Source organism: Nannospalax galili, unplaced genomic scaffold, assembly GCF_000622305.1.
Source record: "Nannospalax galili isolate Female #2095 unplaced genomic scaffold, S.galili_v1.0 scaffold441, whole genome shotgun sequence".
NCBI lineage: Eukaryota > Metazoa > Chordata > Mammalia > Rodentia > Spalacidae > Nannospalax > Nannospalax galili.
The window spans coordinates 5,198,560-5,213,876 of record NW_008348089.1 but is presented as its reverse complement, the minus strand read 5'-3'; positions in this window follow the sequence as shown (position 1 = coordinate 5,213,876).

The window sequence follows — 15,317 nt, the reverse complement described above, 5'->3', positions numbered from 1 at the left end:
TCAGTAATAGTGTCTTGCAACCAGCTGGTAGACAGCAATTCTCATAAGTTCAAATTGCATAAACCAAAAGTTTTAAAGGAAAGGTCACCATCTGGAATGACAGCCTCACATACTGATTTCCAAAACACTAGTTTAGGGGGAATTATTACATTCTAGAACTTTTCACTAATTCTCGAAGTTGTTTTTGTTCATGAAAATTATCACTGGAGGTGCTCTTATGCACCTCAATTCCTTCTTAAGATTGTCAAATCAGGGCTTTTTTTACTAAATGAAATTAACAAAATTATTTCTGAATGCATGGGTGATAAGTTGTTTTAGTTATTTATCTAATGTTATTATTAAAAATAAGAAGACAAAGAAATATAATTAAATTATTTAATAAGGTTAAAAACATAAAGGCTTATATTTCTTAGTAATGCTACTTATGAAAAAATGATTTGCCATTTCATTAAACTATATACTATACTATTACATTATTACATTGTTTTTAGTAACACTATAGGACTACTTTAATGACATGACTCTTTTTACATCAGAGTTCACGTAGCTCAGTCTGGCCTTGATTTTGTTATATAGTTGAGGCTGATCTTGAACATCCTGGCTCCCACCTCCTAACACTGGGAATACATATCTGCACCACCACAGTTGGTTTATGTGGTGCTGGGCATCCTGCATTCTGGGTATGTAATTTTCAGCTGAGCTACAACCCCAGCCCACCCATCAGAGCTGTTGGCTCAGTTGATACAGAAACTTTTAAGCAGGACTTGACAGATATTATCTTGTGACATTCTTTGATAAGTAAAATCAGCTTTAGAGATATATTTTTTTATTCTTTCTTTAAATATTTTCCAGATGAAAAGCAGAAGCAAATGACAAGTGTAGAATGTAGAAACACATAATCAATGATGCAAAATTTTGAAAATACTTATTTAACCAATATGATGGATATTGAACATATGATAAATATGCTAATTCTAATGTACATATAATTAAGGGAAACTGACCTTAGCCAAAAGTCCAGAATAATGTTCCTTGAGGAAACATTGATTGTACAACCTGAACAGTGTAGAGATTACCTCTAAAGGCAACACTGAAATGAAATACAGTTTTGGAAGAAGAGTCAACAGACACTAATAGTCATAGTAAAGGGAGCTGGTGTGTGAAATATGTATCTCCTACTTTATAATTCAATATTATTATGCCATAAGAGGAGTTTGGGATTAATTGATTCTAAGAAAATTACCCAAAAAAGCTGATTGTGATATATGCAAACTAAAACACTATAACGACAAAAACAACCAATGACGTCAACAGAAAATATTAGCAGAAAGCAAAGGAATGGCAGTTTTTGTGCCCCAAAGTGCTTATGTGCTGCTGATAGCTGAAATCATTCAGCCTAGTCACTTGCTATTATATTTATCATGATAATAAAACCCATGTCTTAATGCAAAAATCATGATAACATTAAGTTACGATACTATAATAATATCTATCACTTTCATAACAGTCTACTTGCAGTCAGTCCAGAACTGTTCCTTCAGACACAAACAAGAGTGAATGGGCCACGCCATACTCTTGCACTGAAATCAGGCTGTGTGTGGTGTTACACGATACAGGGGTACATTAGTACTCTAACATGTTTGAAGCTTTACTTCTTCCCAATAAATGAAAAGCTTGAGTTGTGTACTTTACTTCTATTGACACTCTGCTAAAAGATCTTAACTTTGAAGCTAAAGTTTTTGTAAATGTGTCTTCTGAGTCTCCTTCCAACTGAAAGCATGCATTGATGTTAATAAATATCCATTTCTAAAACTAGTATCACAATCTCTCCATATCCAAGAGACTTGAAGCCAGGTTCTCCATCCACAACAAAATGCCTAGAAGCTGAATTCCTACATATAAAATAGTTAAGTATTTGCATATAACCTATGTACATACTGTTATATAATTTCAACAATTTCTATATTGTTTATAATACTTAACACAATGAAAATATTATGTATTTGTTCTATTATGCTATTTCGGGAATCATGAAAAGAAAAAGAGGTTGTACACAATCAATAAAGGCATAGTTACATCAAATAATTTTGTCATATAATGAACATATACAGAGGACTGTCTTATTCAGGACTTTGTATGTGTGAACACTTTTCTGAAAACATGCACACTGGACATCAACATCAGTCAATACATGTAGAATGTAATTGTCTATACCTGTAATTAAAGGTAAGAAATTATGAACCTAAAATACGTATATTAAGTATAGTTTAGAAAAAAAAGAAAGAAAAATATTTTAGCAACAGTAAGCTGATTAGTGATGAAGAACACTTTTCTGAAAACATGCACACTGGACATCAACATCAGTCAATACATGTAGAATGTAATTGTCTATACCTGTAATTAAAGGTAAGAAATTATGAACCTAAAATACGTATATTAAGTATAGTTTAGAAAAAAAAGAAAGAAAAATATATTAGCAACAGTAAGCTGATTAGTGATGAAACATCTTTGGGACAGGAAAACGTGAAGCCAATGATATTTTAATAATCAATTTGTAAATTTTCTAACATATTAATAATCTACTATTTGAAGCCTAAACAAATTTGATCCAATATAGTATTGGGTTGTTGACAAGGCATCATTTGGAATTTAAAGAGTGGTTACTAAGAAAATATATCCATCACACTTGTGTCTAATTTAGCTGGGTAAGTGAAAGATAATATAGCATGAGGGCAAAGATTCATTGCTAAGAAATAAAGACTTGATCTTCCTTAGGAATACTAAACAGGCCAGGAGGATGGGTGTCAGGTAAATAAAAAAGGGTGAAATAATATATGAAGTCAAAGATGAGCCTGAGACCAGATAATGCTGAGCTGGGCTAATCGGTGAGGATCTTTGAATTTTAATGTGACTGAAATGGGTAACCAGCCCTCAGGTAATTGGAGCAAAGAATGACATCGTCTTGTCTTAGATCTTTTAAAAATAATCTTTCTGGTTGATTTAATAAAATGTCTATCCACACTGTAAAGAGCTAATTAGAAAGTCATTGCTGAATCTAATCAATAATTCAATAAATTGGCCTAGGTAAGACTTGGATTAGTGTATGTAGAGGAAAGTAAGGTCTCTGAGTGCCTTCAAGTTAGAAATTAGAGGATGCCCTCGAACACTATAGCTTTTGACCTAAGCAGTGGCAAAGATCAATATGGTACTTTGTGATCTGGAAAAAGAAAATCTATAAAGCAAAGCAAATAGGAGCAAGAATGGTGATTTCCAGAACATGGCTTGGGGTAAGGCAGTGTTGGGTAAAAGCAAAAGAACGTCTGACAAAAATGAGTTATGAAGGAAAGGCTTACTTTGATTTATGGTTTGAATTAGCATCATCATGGATTGGAAGGCAAAGAAGCAGGAGCCTAAGGCTGGTCACAGAATCTTTAATATAGGAATGCAAAGAGGTAAGTATTGGCATTCTGCCTGATTTCTACATTTTTGTACAGCCTGTTATCTCAGACTTTGCAATAGTACTGCTGACATTCAGCATAAGGCTCTGTAACTCAATTAAACCACTTTGAAAATGACCACATAAACATGTCCAGAGTTTTGTGGCCTTTAATCCCAGCACCCAGGAGGCAGAGGCAGGCGGATCTCTGTGAGTTCAAGACCAGCCTGGTCTACAGAGTGAGTTCCAGGACAGCTCGGGCTACAGGGAGACCCTGTCTCAAAAAGACCAAAAAAATAAAATAAAAATAAAATGTAACTTTAGTTTCTTTTGAGACACGAGCAGTCTCTTAAACCCTGCAAAATAAAAAACACAAGTTACATACTTCAGTACAACGGCATGGAATAAATATTCCAATTCAAATAGCAGAGATGATGGTGTGCCAAGGAAAGATAGAACCAAAGCAAAACTGAAATCTGGCAGGTAAAACACCAAATCCTGAGGCTCCGCCCCACATCTTCAGTTCTGCCGCCCACAGCACACCAACACAGATAGTCTCCCTTGGGCCAATTCTACTCTGGCTGTGCTGTTCTTTGTCAGACAACCCAAAGTCCTGTAGACATCGCCAATACACTGCAGCACCACTGTACCTCATTGCCTCCACGAAGCAAAGGATATCTGCCGCACATTTCCACTACTGCGAAGTATTCTGGAATCGCGGTGAAGGACTCCATTTTCCCATAACTGACAATTTGAATGCTAATGAAACAGCCTTATGTGAATGATGCTGCAAAACTCCAGGGACAGCACAAGACGTTGTCTGACTTTTTCTCAACCCTAGCTGAAGTGGCTTCTGTGACCCTTGATAACTGACCATGGAAAACATTTCCCTGGGTCATGTTTTCTAGAAAGGAATCCCTTCAATGGCTTCCTCAGTTCGGTCCCTAAACTTTTCATGAATTCACATATTTTACAAGCCTGAGCCTTTAATGCATGGGATCTTACCTTTAAGGCATGTTCCCCACAGTTCCAGGGCAAAGCCTGAGGCTTCCCTCTAGGCTAGGCTAATCTTTTTAACAAGTATATCTGCTCCATCAGTACCATTCTTTTCAGCAACATTAAACTTAGGCTATTTTCCTCACAAAATACCTCATTAAAAATGTTTTCTTCATGTATATTTGTGTGTGGATGTGTGTGCATGGATGTGTGCAAGCTTTTTCACATTTGTGTATATATGTGTACACATATGCATACACATGTACACATGGTGTATAGAAGCTAGAGGTTGATGTTGGGTGTCTCTCTCAATTATTCCCACCTTGTAGAATGTGCCAAGGTCTCTTACTTGAACTCAGAGCTCCCTGATTCAGCTAATTAACTGATTCAGTGAACTAGCTCAAGAGAACCCATCTAACGTGCTAGAATTACAGGTGGACCACCATGCCTGCTGAGCATTTATGTAAGTGCTTGGCATCCAAACTCTGGTCCTTGTGGTCATGTGGCAAGCCAGCATTGTACTCACTGAGGCATCTCCCAAGCCCCAAATATGACATTATGCCGAGTTATCCTGTTTTCTCTCTCACTGTAAACTATGATAATAGCAAGGAGTAGTAATGATGCTGAAACCTGAATGCCATCCTGTCTTGACAGTACCTTTACCAAACAAATTAGTCCATCACTTTGGAATTTAATTTCACCTATTTTCTAAGGACGATGGCAGAATGGAGCCAGGTCTTTCTCAGAATAACATGAATGGTCTCCTGTCCATTTCCTTACAGACCCTTTGTTGTCTAATGAATACTCATGAATACAGCTTTAATGTTTGACTTTCTATCAGAATTTTGGCCTTCACACTCCTACTGAAATAGATCACTAAGCTTGCAGCATTCTAGAGATTACCTATCTTGTACTCCAAAACCTCTAGCATTTCTACAAAACAGTTCCACAGGCCTAGAACCACACTGTCACGTTTATCACAGAAAAAGCCTCTCTATTGGGTATCACATTTCAGTATTAGTTTTTTTTGTTTCATTGCTGTGATAACATGTATGATAAAAGTAACTAAAGGAAGGAAGGATTGATTTTGAATCAGTTTGAGGATGCGGCCCATTTTGGTGGTGGAGGCATGGTGACAGAGCATGAGGTCAGCTGGTCGCTTTGTGTCCACGGTCAACAAAATATAAAAGGAATGAACACAGGTATTTTACTCACTTTCTCCTTCTGATCCTTCTGATCTCCTCTGATCCCTGGCCCAAGGGATGCTGCTGCCGACTTTCAGAGTGGAGATTCCTCCCCAGTTAAATCTCTCTGGAAATGCTGAGTTTCTTCTCATTGGTGATTCTAAATTTCATGACATTGGCACTCAAGATTAAGGATCACAGAGAAGATATATATTCCAGAGAAATGCTGTGCAACATGTAGTAATTAATAATACCCTCCAGCACTGTTAAAGGAGTAGCTGATAAATACTCTTACAGAAGAAAATGATAAGGACATGAGGTAAGGATATGTTAATTATTTCTTTAATTATAACAAGTATGTTCATCATACACCAAGCATATGTACAATATATTGCTTGTTAATTAAATATTTTAGTGGAAACAGTACTCCAAAACTTAAAATCACCCTTTTTCTTCTCTACCACATTATTCAATATGCTATGGTAAAATGAACACAGTATAACTGTGAAAAATGCTGTCATAAAGACTAAGGAATCAGATATAATACATAGCACTAGTTGGGCACTCTGGAAGCAAAGTCAGACACATCTCTGAAATCAAGACCAGCCTGGTCAAGTTCCAGACAGGCTGGTGCTACAATGAGACACTATCTTAAAAAATAAAAACGTAGTACTGCCTAATCAAAACTAAGTACCATAGCTTATTTGAAGAATAGCCAACATCTGCTCAGCAGTGGAGGATCCCTGGGTTAATCCTGAGTGAAGCCTCTAGTTTTACTGCTGTACAAGACTCACCTGCTGACCAGCCTCATTGCCTTTGGCTTAGGTGCCCTCCTTATTCATCACACTCTAATTCTATCCTTGGATTAGACAGTGGAGAATATGCCCACCATGAGGAGCTAAATTGTGTCACCACAACTGATGTGGAACAGTCTCTCTGGGACCTGAAAGTAATCTGTAGTGTCAAGCAAGCACACCTTCAGCACCCTAGGCTTGAGTTCGGTGTATAACACGAGTTATTCCTTGCAAACAGAGAATATTTTTTGTCTGTTTACTTCTAAATCAGAAATGAGAAGGCAAAGATGCAGATGTACATATAATTTATATCCTTGAAAAGTTTATTCTACTCTGTGTAATATAATGTCCATTCCCTATTCCCATTGTTTCATAAAGTCGCCATGGGAAAAGATTCTGTCATAAAAGCCTAGATGAGATAGCAATTGCCTCACTACCAATTTTTTCTACTGATCTATTTCACTTGCCTGTCAAATGACACTTAATAATAGTTATTTAAATTTGTGGGGCACAGTCTTAACTGTGTCCAAGGTACTCCTTTGAGTCATCATTTGTCAATGTTTTAGTTGTACACAAAGCAGCTAACTTTTTAGCCTTGCCAAGGCTTAAATTCATAGAAATTTGATCAATGTAGATGAGAGACTAAGAACAAAGAAATTTCCATCTGTAAAACTGTGCTCCCTAAAATAACAATTTTGAAACCCTGCAGCACTTCCAAGGTGTCATCACTCTAAATTTCAATTATTAAATTATTCAATTATTGGAATATATATTACCTTAGATTTTTCATGATTCATTTGTAAGTAATTTTGTGCCTTTCATGGAAATTGTGCATTTAATTGTAATAAAACTTGTAGACATGTAATTTGGTCTTGTTTAACCTACCTTGAATATATTTTTTAATTTGTTAATTGAACATTTTCAAATTTCAAACAATTCATTTTGATCATATTTAGACTCCCTCCTCTACCTGTATCCCTCTTATAGCTCTCCTTGCTGAATTTCATGTAGTTAATCATATACGTTAAGGCTTATCTACACAAATTATGTCCCCAAATGTCCTTCAGTGTGTGTCCATTCCCTAGAGCCTTGATAAACTATCTAATATCACACCTTTAAAGCAAACCAATTCTCTTTCTCTCTCTCCCAGTAATCTAACATCACTTTAAAGAAGACCAACTCTTCCTCACCCAGAAGTGATCAACTGCCAATAACTCTTCAGTTAAGGCACATTTTTTTCTTTCCTGGCTTGAGCTTACATGGTTTACCATTGCTATATGTTCATGTATTCATATGAGTCACTTCCCAGCTGGCTGTAAACCTGTTTCCTTGTGGTCATCAATCACCTATGACTTTATTAAACTTTCTGCCCCTCTTCCATAATGGTTCCTGAGGCATAGGTGGCAGAGGTTTGAAACAGGCATCCTATTCAACCTACGGTTTCTGGAAAGAGTATCATTCCCTGTGTAAGGTAACTCCGATTAAACTGTTGTATACTAATATACATGTACTTACAAAGCTCATGAGATAATACACTTCGTGATGGCTTTTTCAGTTATCCTTAGTATTAAGTATCCCTCCCCTCAAGCACTCGTTCTGTCCTGCTCTCCCATCCCTCTGCTTGCTTAACCCCCACTCCTCTCTATCATTGTCCCTATCCCCTTCATATTACCATCTTTTGCTATCCCTCTTCCCTCCTGATCTCCCACCCTCTCATCCCATCTATGATTGCCTTTTCTAGTTTCCTGGCTTCTACACGTATCCCAATTGAACATATCCATCCAAAGATTGGAAGCTAAGTGAGAATATGCAATGATTGTCTTTCTGGGTCTGAATTATCTCGCTCAGAATTACTATTTCCAGGTCCATTCATTTACCTGCAACTTTATACTTTCCTTTTTTCTTTATAACTGAATAAAATTCTAATGCAAACAAGCACCACAGTTTCATTATCATCCATCAGTTGATGGACATCTAGGATGATTCCATATCCTAGTTATTCTGAATAGAGCAATGATGAATATCTCTTGGCGAGTATCTCTGTAGTAGGATACAGAGTCCTTTGGGCTCATGTCTCAGTATAGCTGGGGCAAATAATGTTTCCATTTATAACTGTATATTTATCATTTTTTGATACAGGGTCTACCTGGAGCCAACAAGGCCCTGGAACACACTATACAGACCAGGCTGGCCTGGATATCACAGAGTTTTTCCTGCCTCTGCCTCATGAGTGCTGGGATTAAAGGCATGCACCATGAAGCCCAGATTATTTATAGCATTTTTGAGGAGACTCTACATTGATTTCTCTAGTGGCTTCAAAAGATTATGCTCCCATCAAGAGTCCATGAGGAAACCTTGGTCCTGGCACCATCTCACCTTGTACCCTTTAATCTTTTAATGGTGATTCTATCATACCTCTGTTAAATTATTGTGGTTGATACATGGTTACTATCTATGGAATTTTCTTTTTGCATAATGTTTCAATGTTATTTCTGTATTATGAAATATGTATTGACATATTTTCACAAGAATTTTTATTTGACTACATGTAGTTACTTGGCTACATACTGCTAAACTGGTAAAAACCACAAGTTACTTCTATCGTAGTATTTTGAATTCTAACAGTTTTGCTTTCCTTAGATCTTCCATTTTTTCATATTTTATTAATTTTTCCATATTGTTATGATATTCATCATAGATATTTTAAATTCCTGATCTGAAAATTTCATGTCCTTGGTTCTAATGCTCATTTTTGCCTCCCAATGTGTATTTTGTACCATTAACGTGCATTGTAATTCTAGGTGCAAAGTCACACATAATGTGTTGATAAACGCAATTGAAATTTGTGGTAGAAGAGAAGACTTGGCTGTTAAGAGCACTGGCTTCTCTTCCAGAGGACCTGGGTTTAGTTCTCAGCCCCCACACACCAGCTCACAACAGTCTGTAATTTCAATTTCAGTTCCAGGGGATACAATATCCACTTATGGACTCCTTGAGGACTGCATGAATATGGTGCACTTACATATGTGCAAGCAAAACACCCATATATATAAAAATAGTTTTTTAATTTTTAAAAATTAACAATCTTGAAGATTTTCTCCCACTCTGTAGTGGACAGGTGGGAAAGTATGTGGGTGTGGACCCCAGATATTTTTCATTGGAGTCGTTCTCCATTATCTACATTTTTTTCAACCTGAAGTCAACTGCAGTTTGATAATATTAAATGGCAGATTACAAAAATAAACAATTCAGGTCATTCTGAACTGCGTGTTGAAACTGCCTGCCTTCTTTTCCTGTCCTACTCTACTGCATGAATCACCCTTTTGTCCAGAATCAGCATTCTGTGTATATCACCTAACCATCTTTGTTATCCAATATACCATTTCTGTACCATATTGTTTGAGTTCATATGACACTATGTAACTTAACCTAATATTGCCAGCATAAATAGTGATACTAGCAATTCAGATGTGCCACAGAAAAGCAACAACATGTTTCTTTTGAGAGAGAGGGAGGCAGAGAGACAGAGAAGGAATACACATAATTTTCATTAGTTTAAGGCCACATATTGTTATAATTGGGACTGGAGAGATAGTTCAAAAACTAAGAGCAACAGCTGTTCTTGAAGAGGACCTGGATTCAATTCCTAGCACCCACATGGTAGCTACTGACCATCCATAGCTCTAGTTCCCAGGCACGCAATGCCCTCCTCCGACCTCTGAGGGCATTGCATAGGTGTACTTTCATGAATGCAGACAATACACTCAAACACATAAAATAAAAATATAAATAGAAGGTGTTAATGTCATATATTGTTGTAATTGCTAATTTATTATTTTTGCTAATCTCTTACTGTGACTTATTTGTATTTGTTTTTATCACAGAGGAGCAGGTTTAAAAAAAAAACATGGTAAAAGTAAGATTCAGTACTATCCATGGATTTGGGTCAGGTATGCAGTATGATTCTTGGAGCATTTCTCTCATGGATGAAGGTGCTATTGTTATTTCTTTGGTTTGCTACTTTTTCTGTGTGTTAGACTTTGAGCAACTTAGATACTGGGCAAAAATCAGAAAAAAAATAGCCATTTTTTTAAACAAAATGAAAATTGCAGCAAAATGTAATTTAATCTTTTATTGCACTAAGTGCACTCAGACTCAGAAAATCAAGCAAAGTTTGTTCTCTCTCACTTGTGGAACCTAGCTCTAAATCTATAGCTGTGACTTTATATTCTGAAATAACATCAGGAGCCAGGAGAGTAGAAAGTAACCGAAAGTGGAAAGGGGGAGAAGCAGCTTGAGAGAGAGGATAACAAAAATCAGATGTTAACAAGGGAGAAATAAGGAGTGGTTTAACAGAGAGGAAGGGATCCACGGTGGAAGAGAAAGGAAAGACAGATACGCAATGCTTAAATGGTATGAAAAACAAAGATACGCAACTGAGCTGGAACTGATCTGGAAGCATCTTCCCTGAAGACCAGCTCTCATAGTATCAGAAGATATTCTGCAAGCTGCCGTGGGAGAAAACTTATCAATGACCAATGCTCCTACGAAGTGCAAGGCCTTTGAACTACCACTGTTACAGACCCAGCAAACTCTATTGGTGCAGAAGTTATCCTTTTATCTTGAGGGTAATCAACAGCTGTCTAATTAGAATTGATTCTTGTTGAGTGGGCTGGAGACCATGTGTGGTACTGTACATATCACGAAGTTCACATGGCCAGGGAGGTCATGAACTCTAGAGAGAAACATACTTCTACCTACGTCTGTCACATCCCTAGACCAACATAATTTCTTGCTGTATTCTAAACGCATATTCATAGACAGGTGTTCTTTTCACCATGCATCAAAGAAGATTATTTTTCCAACAGATGGTGACTATTTCAAAGTTCCATCATGGGTCACATGCAGAAAGTAAGTGACTGTCAGGTGCCCAGCCCTAATTGATACATCTACAATGAAATGCAAGACTCTACACTCAAAGCTCAGAAGAGGACGGCTGAAAGAATGTAAAAGACAGTGGGACAAGACACCTGCTGTTAGTTGATGCATTCTAGACATGATGCGGGAGGTGTAGCAATGAAATCATCGACAGATATTTAAGCTGTTCTTAATGCATCCTTTAGGCTGATCGTATCCAAACTTCTCTACTCTTTCGCATGTTGTTACTGTTGTTTTGGGTGTACTTGAGAACAAGGCTGACAAAATGATTCCTTCTTTTTCTAACATAGAAAACTCTACTCATGTTGTAATGAGTAAGGGCACTGACGCTTCAATCTAAGATCTTGGCTCAATCTCTTAGAGAAATCTTTATCCTTATATTGTGACCTTCCAATGCGTTTAGCTTTTTCTTTGTTAGGTGAGACGGAAGGGTAAGTGTAGGTACTTCTATTTTTTCTTCCTGCAGTTTGGTAACAGTCTGGACAAATCTGGATTAAGCTCTAGTAAAATATTTTTATTTGAAGGCATGCTTTTCCCGGGGAAAATAGAACTGTGAGTACATTTCACATGAGTCCTTCCCCTCTGTGTCTCAGAAGCATGAGGGGAAATATTCTTTCTTTGCTCTTAGAATCATGTTGCGCACCCAGAAGTAAACTCACAGAGCAGTAGGATTTGCCCGAGGATGAGCCCAGTCAGGTTCTATCCCTCAAGTTAGTAGATGCCCAGTGTCTAGCCTCTGTTCAGTTATAATTCTTGCGTTCTTTCAAGGTTTCTCTTCCCTATGTGCTGTGACCATCTGTGCTCTGCCTGCGACTCTCTGTTTGTAGGAGAGGGAAGGCAGTATTCTTCTTGTGACATAAACGACAACATCAAAATACCAAAGATAACTGGTGGTTTTTAGCTTTCTCAACGTTTCGTTTTGTGAGGGGAGAAGGACATCCTTCAAGGTCTTTATTTGTTGAAACAGCCCTTAAAAATGCTTTACAGTTGACCTGCCTCCCTTCCCTCCTTTGGCCCTTCCTTCCCCTCGCATTTCAAAACTCTTAAGTTGCCTCCATTCTTAACTCAAATATTAAACATAAATGTATAGGTATTAGAGACTCAAATTAAAAAGATAGAGAAAAATCTATCACCCAAAATATTGAAAAAGTGAAAATGTAGCTATTCTTATATTAGAATAAATATACTGTAAATCTAAAACTGTCAAAGTCTCTAAATATATGGCATTATATAATGAGAAACAGGTCAACTTATCCATAAGTTTCAATAATAATAAAACACCACACATGTGAGCTCCTGAAGAACTACTGTAAATACTTATACTTCTGGGGCATAATAAACAGCAGTACAATAAAATTCAGATAACAGTACAATAATCGCTGGACTAGCTGCATAAAAAACCAGTATGAAGCACTGGACTTGAATCACACTTTATACTGAATGTACCTGAAAGATATATGCAGAAATAGTCTGCCAAAAGCATAGCAGAACACAGACTTTCCAATCACATACGACATTTTATTCAGGATAAATTGTATGTAAGATCAAGATACAAGTCCTCAGTAATTATATTTAAATTGCATTAAGCATTGTTTCCTCAAAGGTATGATGATTTAAAAACCACAAAGAAAAACAGAAAATGGACAAAATGGTGGAAATTAACACATTCCTGAACATCCCATAGGACAAAAGAAATCAAGATCGAAAAAATTTAAATTTTCTTCATACAAAGAAATGTGGGAAGAGAATTCAGTAAACCTTACAAAACATAGTGAAAGCTGTCCAGAAGGGAAGATTGGAATAGTAGAGACTTAACACTAAGAAAGACTTCAAAGCTCCTAACGTAGCATCTGAGACCTGGATAAAGAAACGTGGATCCCAATGCTGGTAGACTAACTATAACTGAAATAGATTGTGAAAATAAACAGAAATTATCAACAAACCTAAGATGTGTTCTAGATGAAAAGACAAGATTAACACAACACTGCGAGACTAAGAAAAAAGACTCAAATAACATTAAAAGAAAGAAAGACTGTAGCTAGTGCTCCCTCTATGACCAACACTGCCTCAATAATTTGGATAATCTAGGGAAACTGAGAATTCCACATAGACACAACATTCCATAATTGAGACATGAAGACACATCTGAAGAGTTCAACAACAGGAGAGTTTTTTTTTTTTTTTTTGATCTGTTTATTTGTTGTGGTGGTGATGGGGGTTTTTTTTTTTTTTTTTTTGGACAGGATCTCCCTCTAGCCACAGCTGGTTTGGAACTCCCTGTGTAGACACATATGGCCTCCACCTTACAGAGATGTGTCTGCCTAAGCCTCTATAGTGCTGAGATTAAAATCATTTGCCACCATGCCCATGGGAAGAAATTCGAATCAATATTTTAAAATCTCCCCCCAAAATAAAAATTTAGAACCACATGAATTCATTTGTGAATGCTGTCGTGCATATAAATACCCTTCAAGGTCTTCCAAAAATTGAAGAGGTATACACTCAAACTCTTCTCATAAGCTTAACATATCCTGACACTACAGTCAAACAAAAATTTCACTGAGTATTTGTAAGTGGGAAGGTGCTTGATTCTGATTAATCTCCTTTCCCTCACAAAAGCTTCACAGTACTTTTGATATTTGCAAACACTTTGACTTAAAATATGGCACTATAGTTATGTGATGCTTATTCTCTTTTATGATATTTAACTTATAATTACTTCTATTGATATTTATGCTAAGATACAAAATAGTGAGTTTTATCACAGCATCTCCATACATATAGGCCAATATATTTGTTCTCACTCAAACCACTGAAAATGGATTCTTTCATCTCAAAAAATCTTTTCTGATTGAGCAAAGATAACTCTTAACATTTGTAGACCTGGCACCTTCCTTTTGAAGATTTCAAACTCTTCTTTCATTAAAGTGAAAATTCATAAATAAATCAAAAGATAAAGAAATATGAATTTTCTGAATGGCAGATCTCACTTGAGCAGCATCTGAACATGCTCCAGTAACAAATGGCACGAGATTTGAAGTAGACAGCATACTCACTTTCTTCTGAAATGTTCAAGTAAAGTAAGTGAAATACAGTCAATATGTTAGAGAATGAATTAATATCTAAAGTTCAATTGGGGTTCAGTATGAGAATAATTGGGCTTGCTAAATTTCAATGTGCGATTTATAGAAAGATTCACTTAGAAGAGCAGATTCTCTGTTGTCGACCTCCAGGAAGGATTCTGCTGAGACAAAGTAGCCCAGCATCCCACCCAGGACAGACAGCAATGCTGAGCTCACTCTGACATGGAGAGGAAGTCCAACAATGGGTGGTACCAAGATATAGAAAGCATTTGGTCTTAATCACAGATGACGATAGTTGTGTCAGAAGAGGAAGATGAATGACCTATTTTTCATTTATAGCACCAATTTTGTGGATTATTATCTAAAATTATTATAATATTTATTTATGTGTATCCATGTGTCTATGTATGGGTTTGCTATGTGTGTGCACTGCCCATCCCAGAAGAAGGTATCAGGACACCTGATGCTGGATTTACAGGAGGGTGTGAACCACCCAACATGGGTGCTAGTACCTGAACTTTGGCCTTCTGCAAGACCAGCAAATGCTCTTAATCTCTGAACCATCACTTTTGTCCCATTATCTAAATTTCTTGATTAAATGTTTTATAAATATTCTGTTTATTTTTGGATTACTTCTTGGAAATTCGAGCATATATTAAAAGCTCATAAATGTTACATTTCTAAGCTTATTTTTAAGGCAGTATTGGCTCTTAGACCGTATATCTCTCTATAATTTATTTAAGCTATTAATTCTGCAGAATATGCTTTAGGGAATATTAAGAATCTGTATGTGTGAGAAACAAATGTAGAATATAGCCCCAAACTCAGAAACTTTTTCCTATATTCATATCCTCTACTTGAAAAATAAACCAGTACACAAGATGGT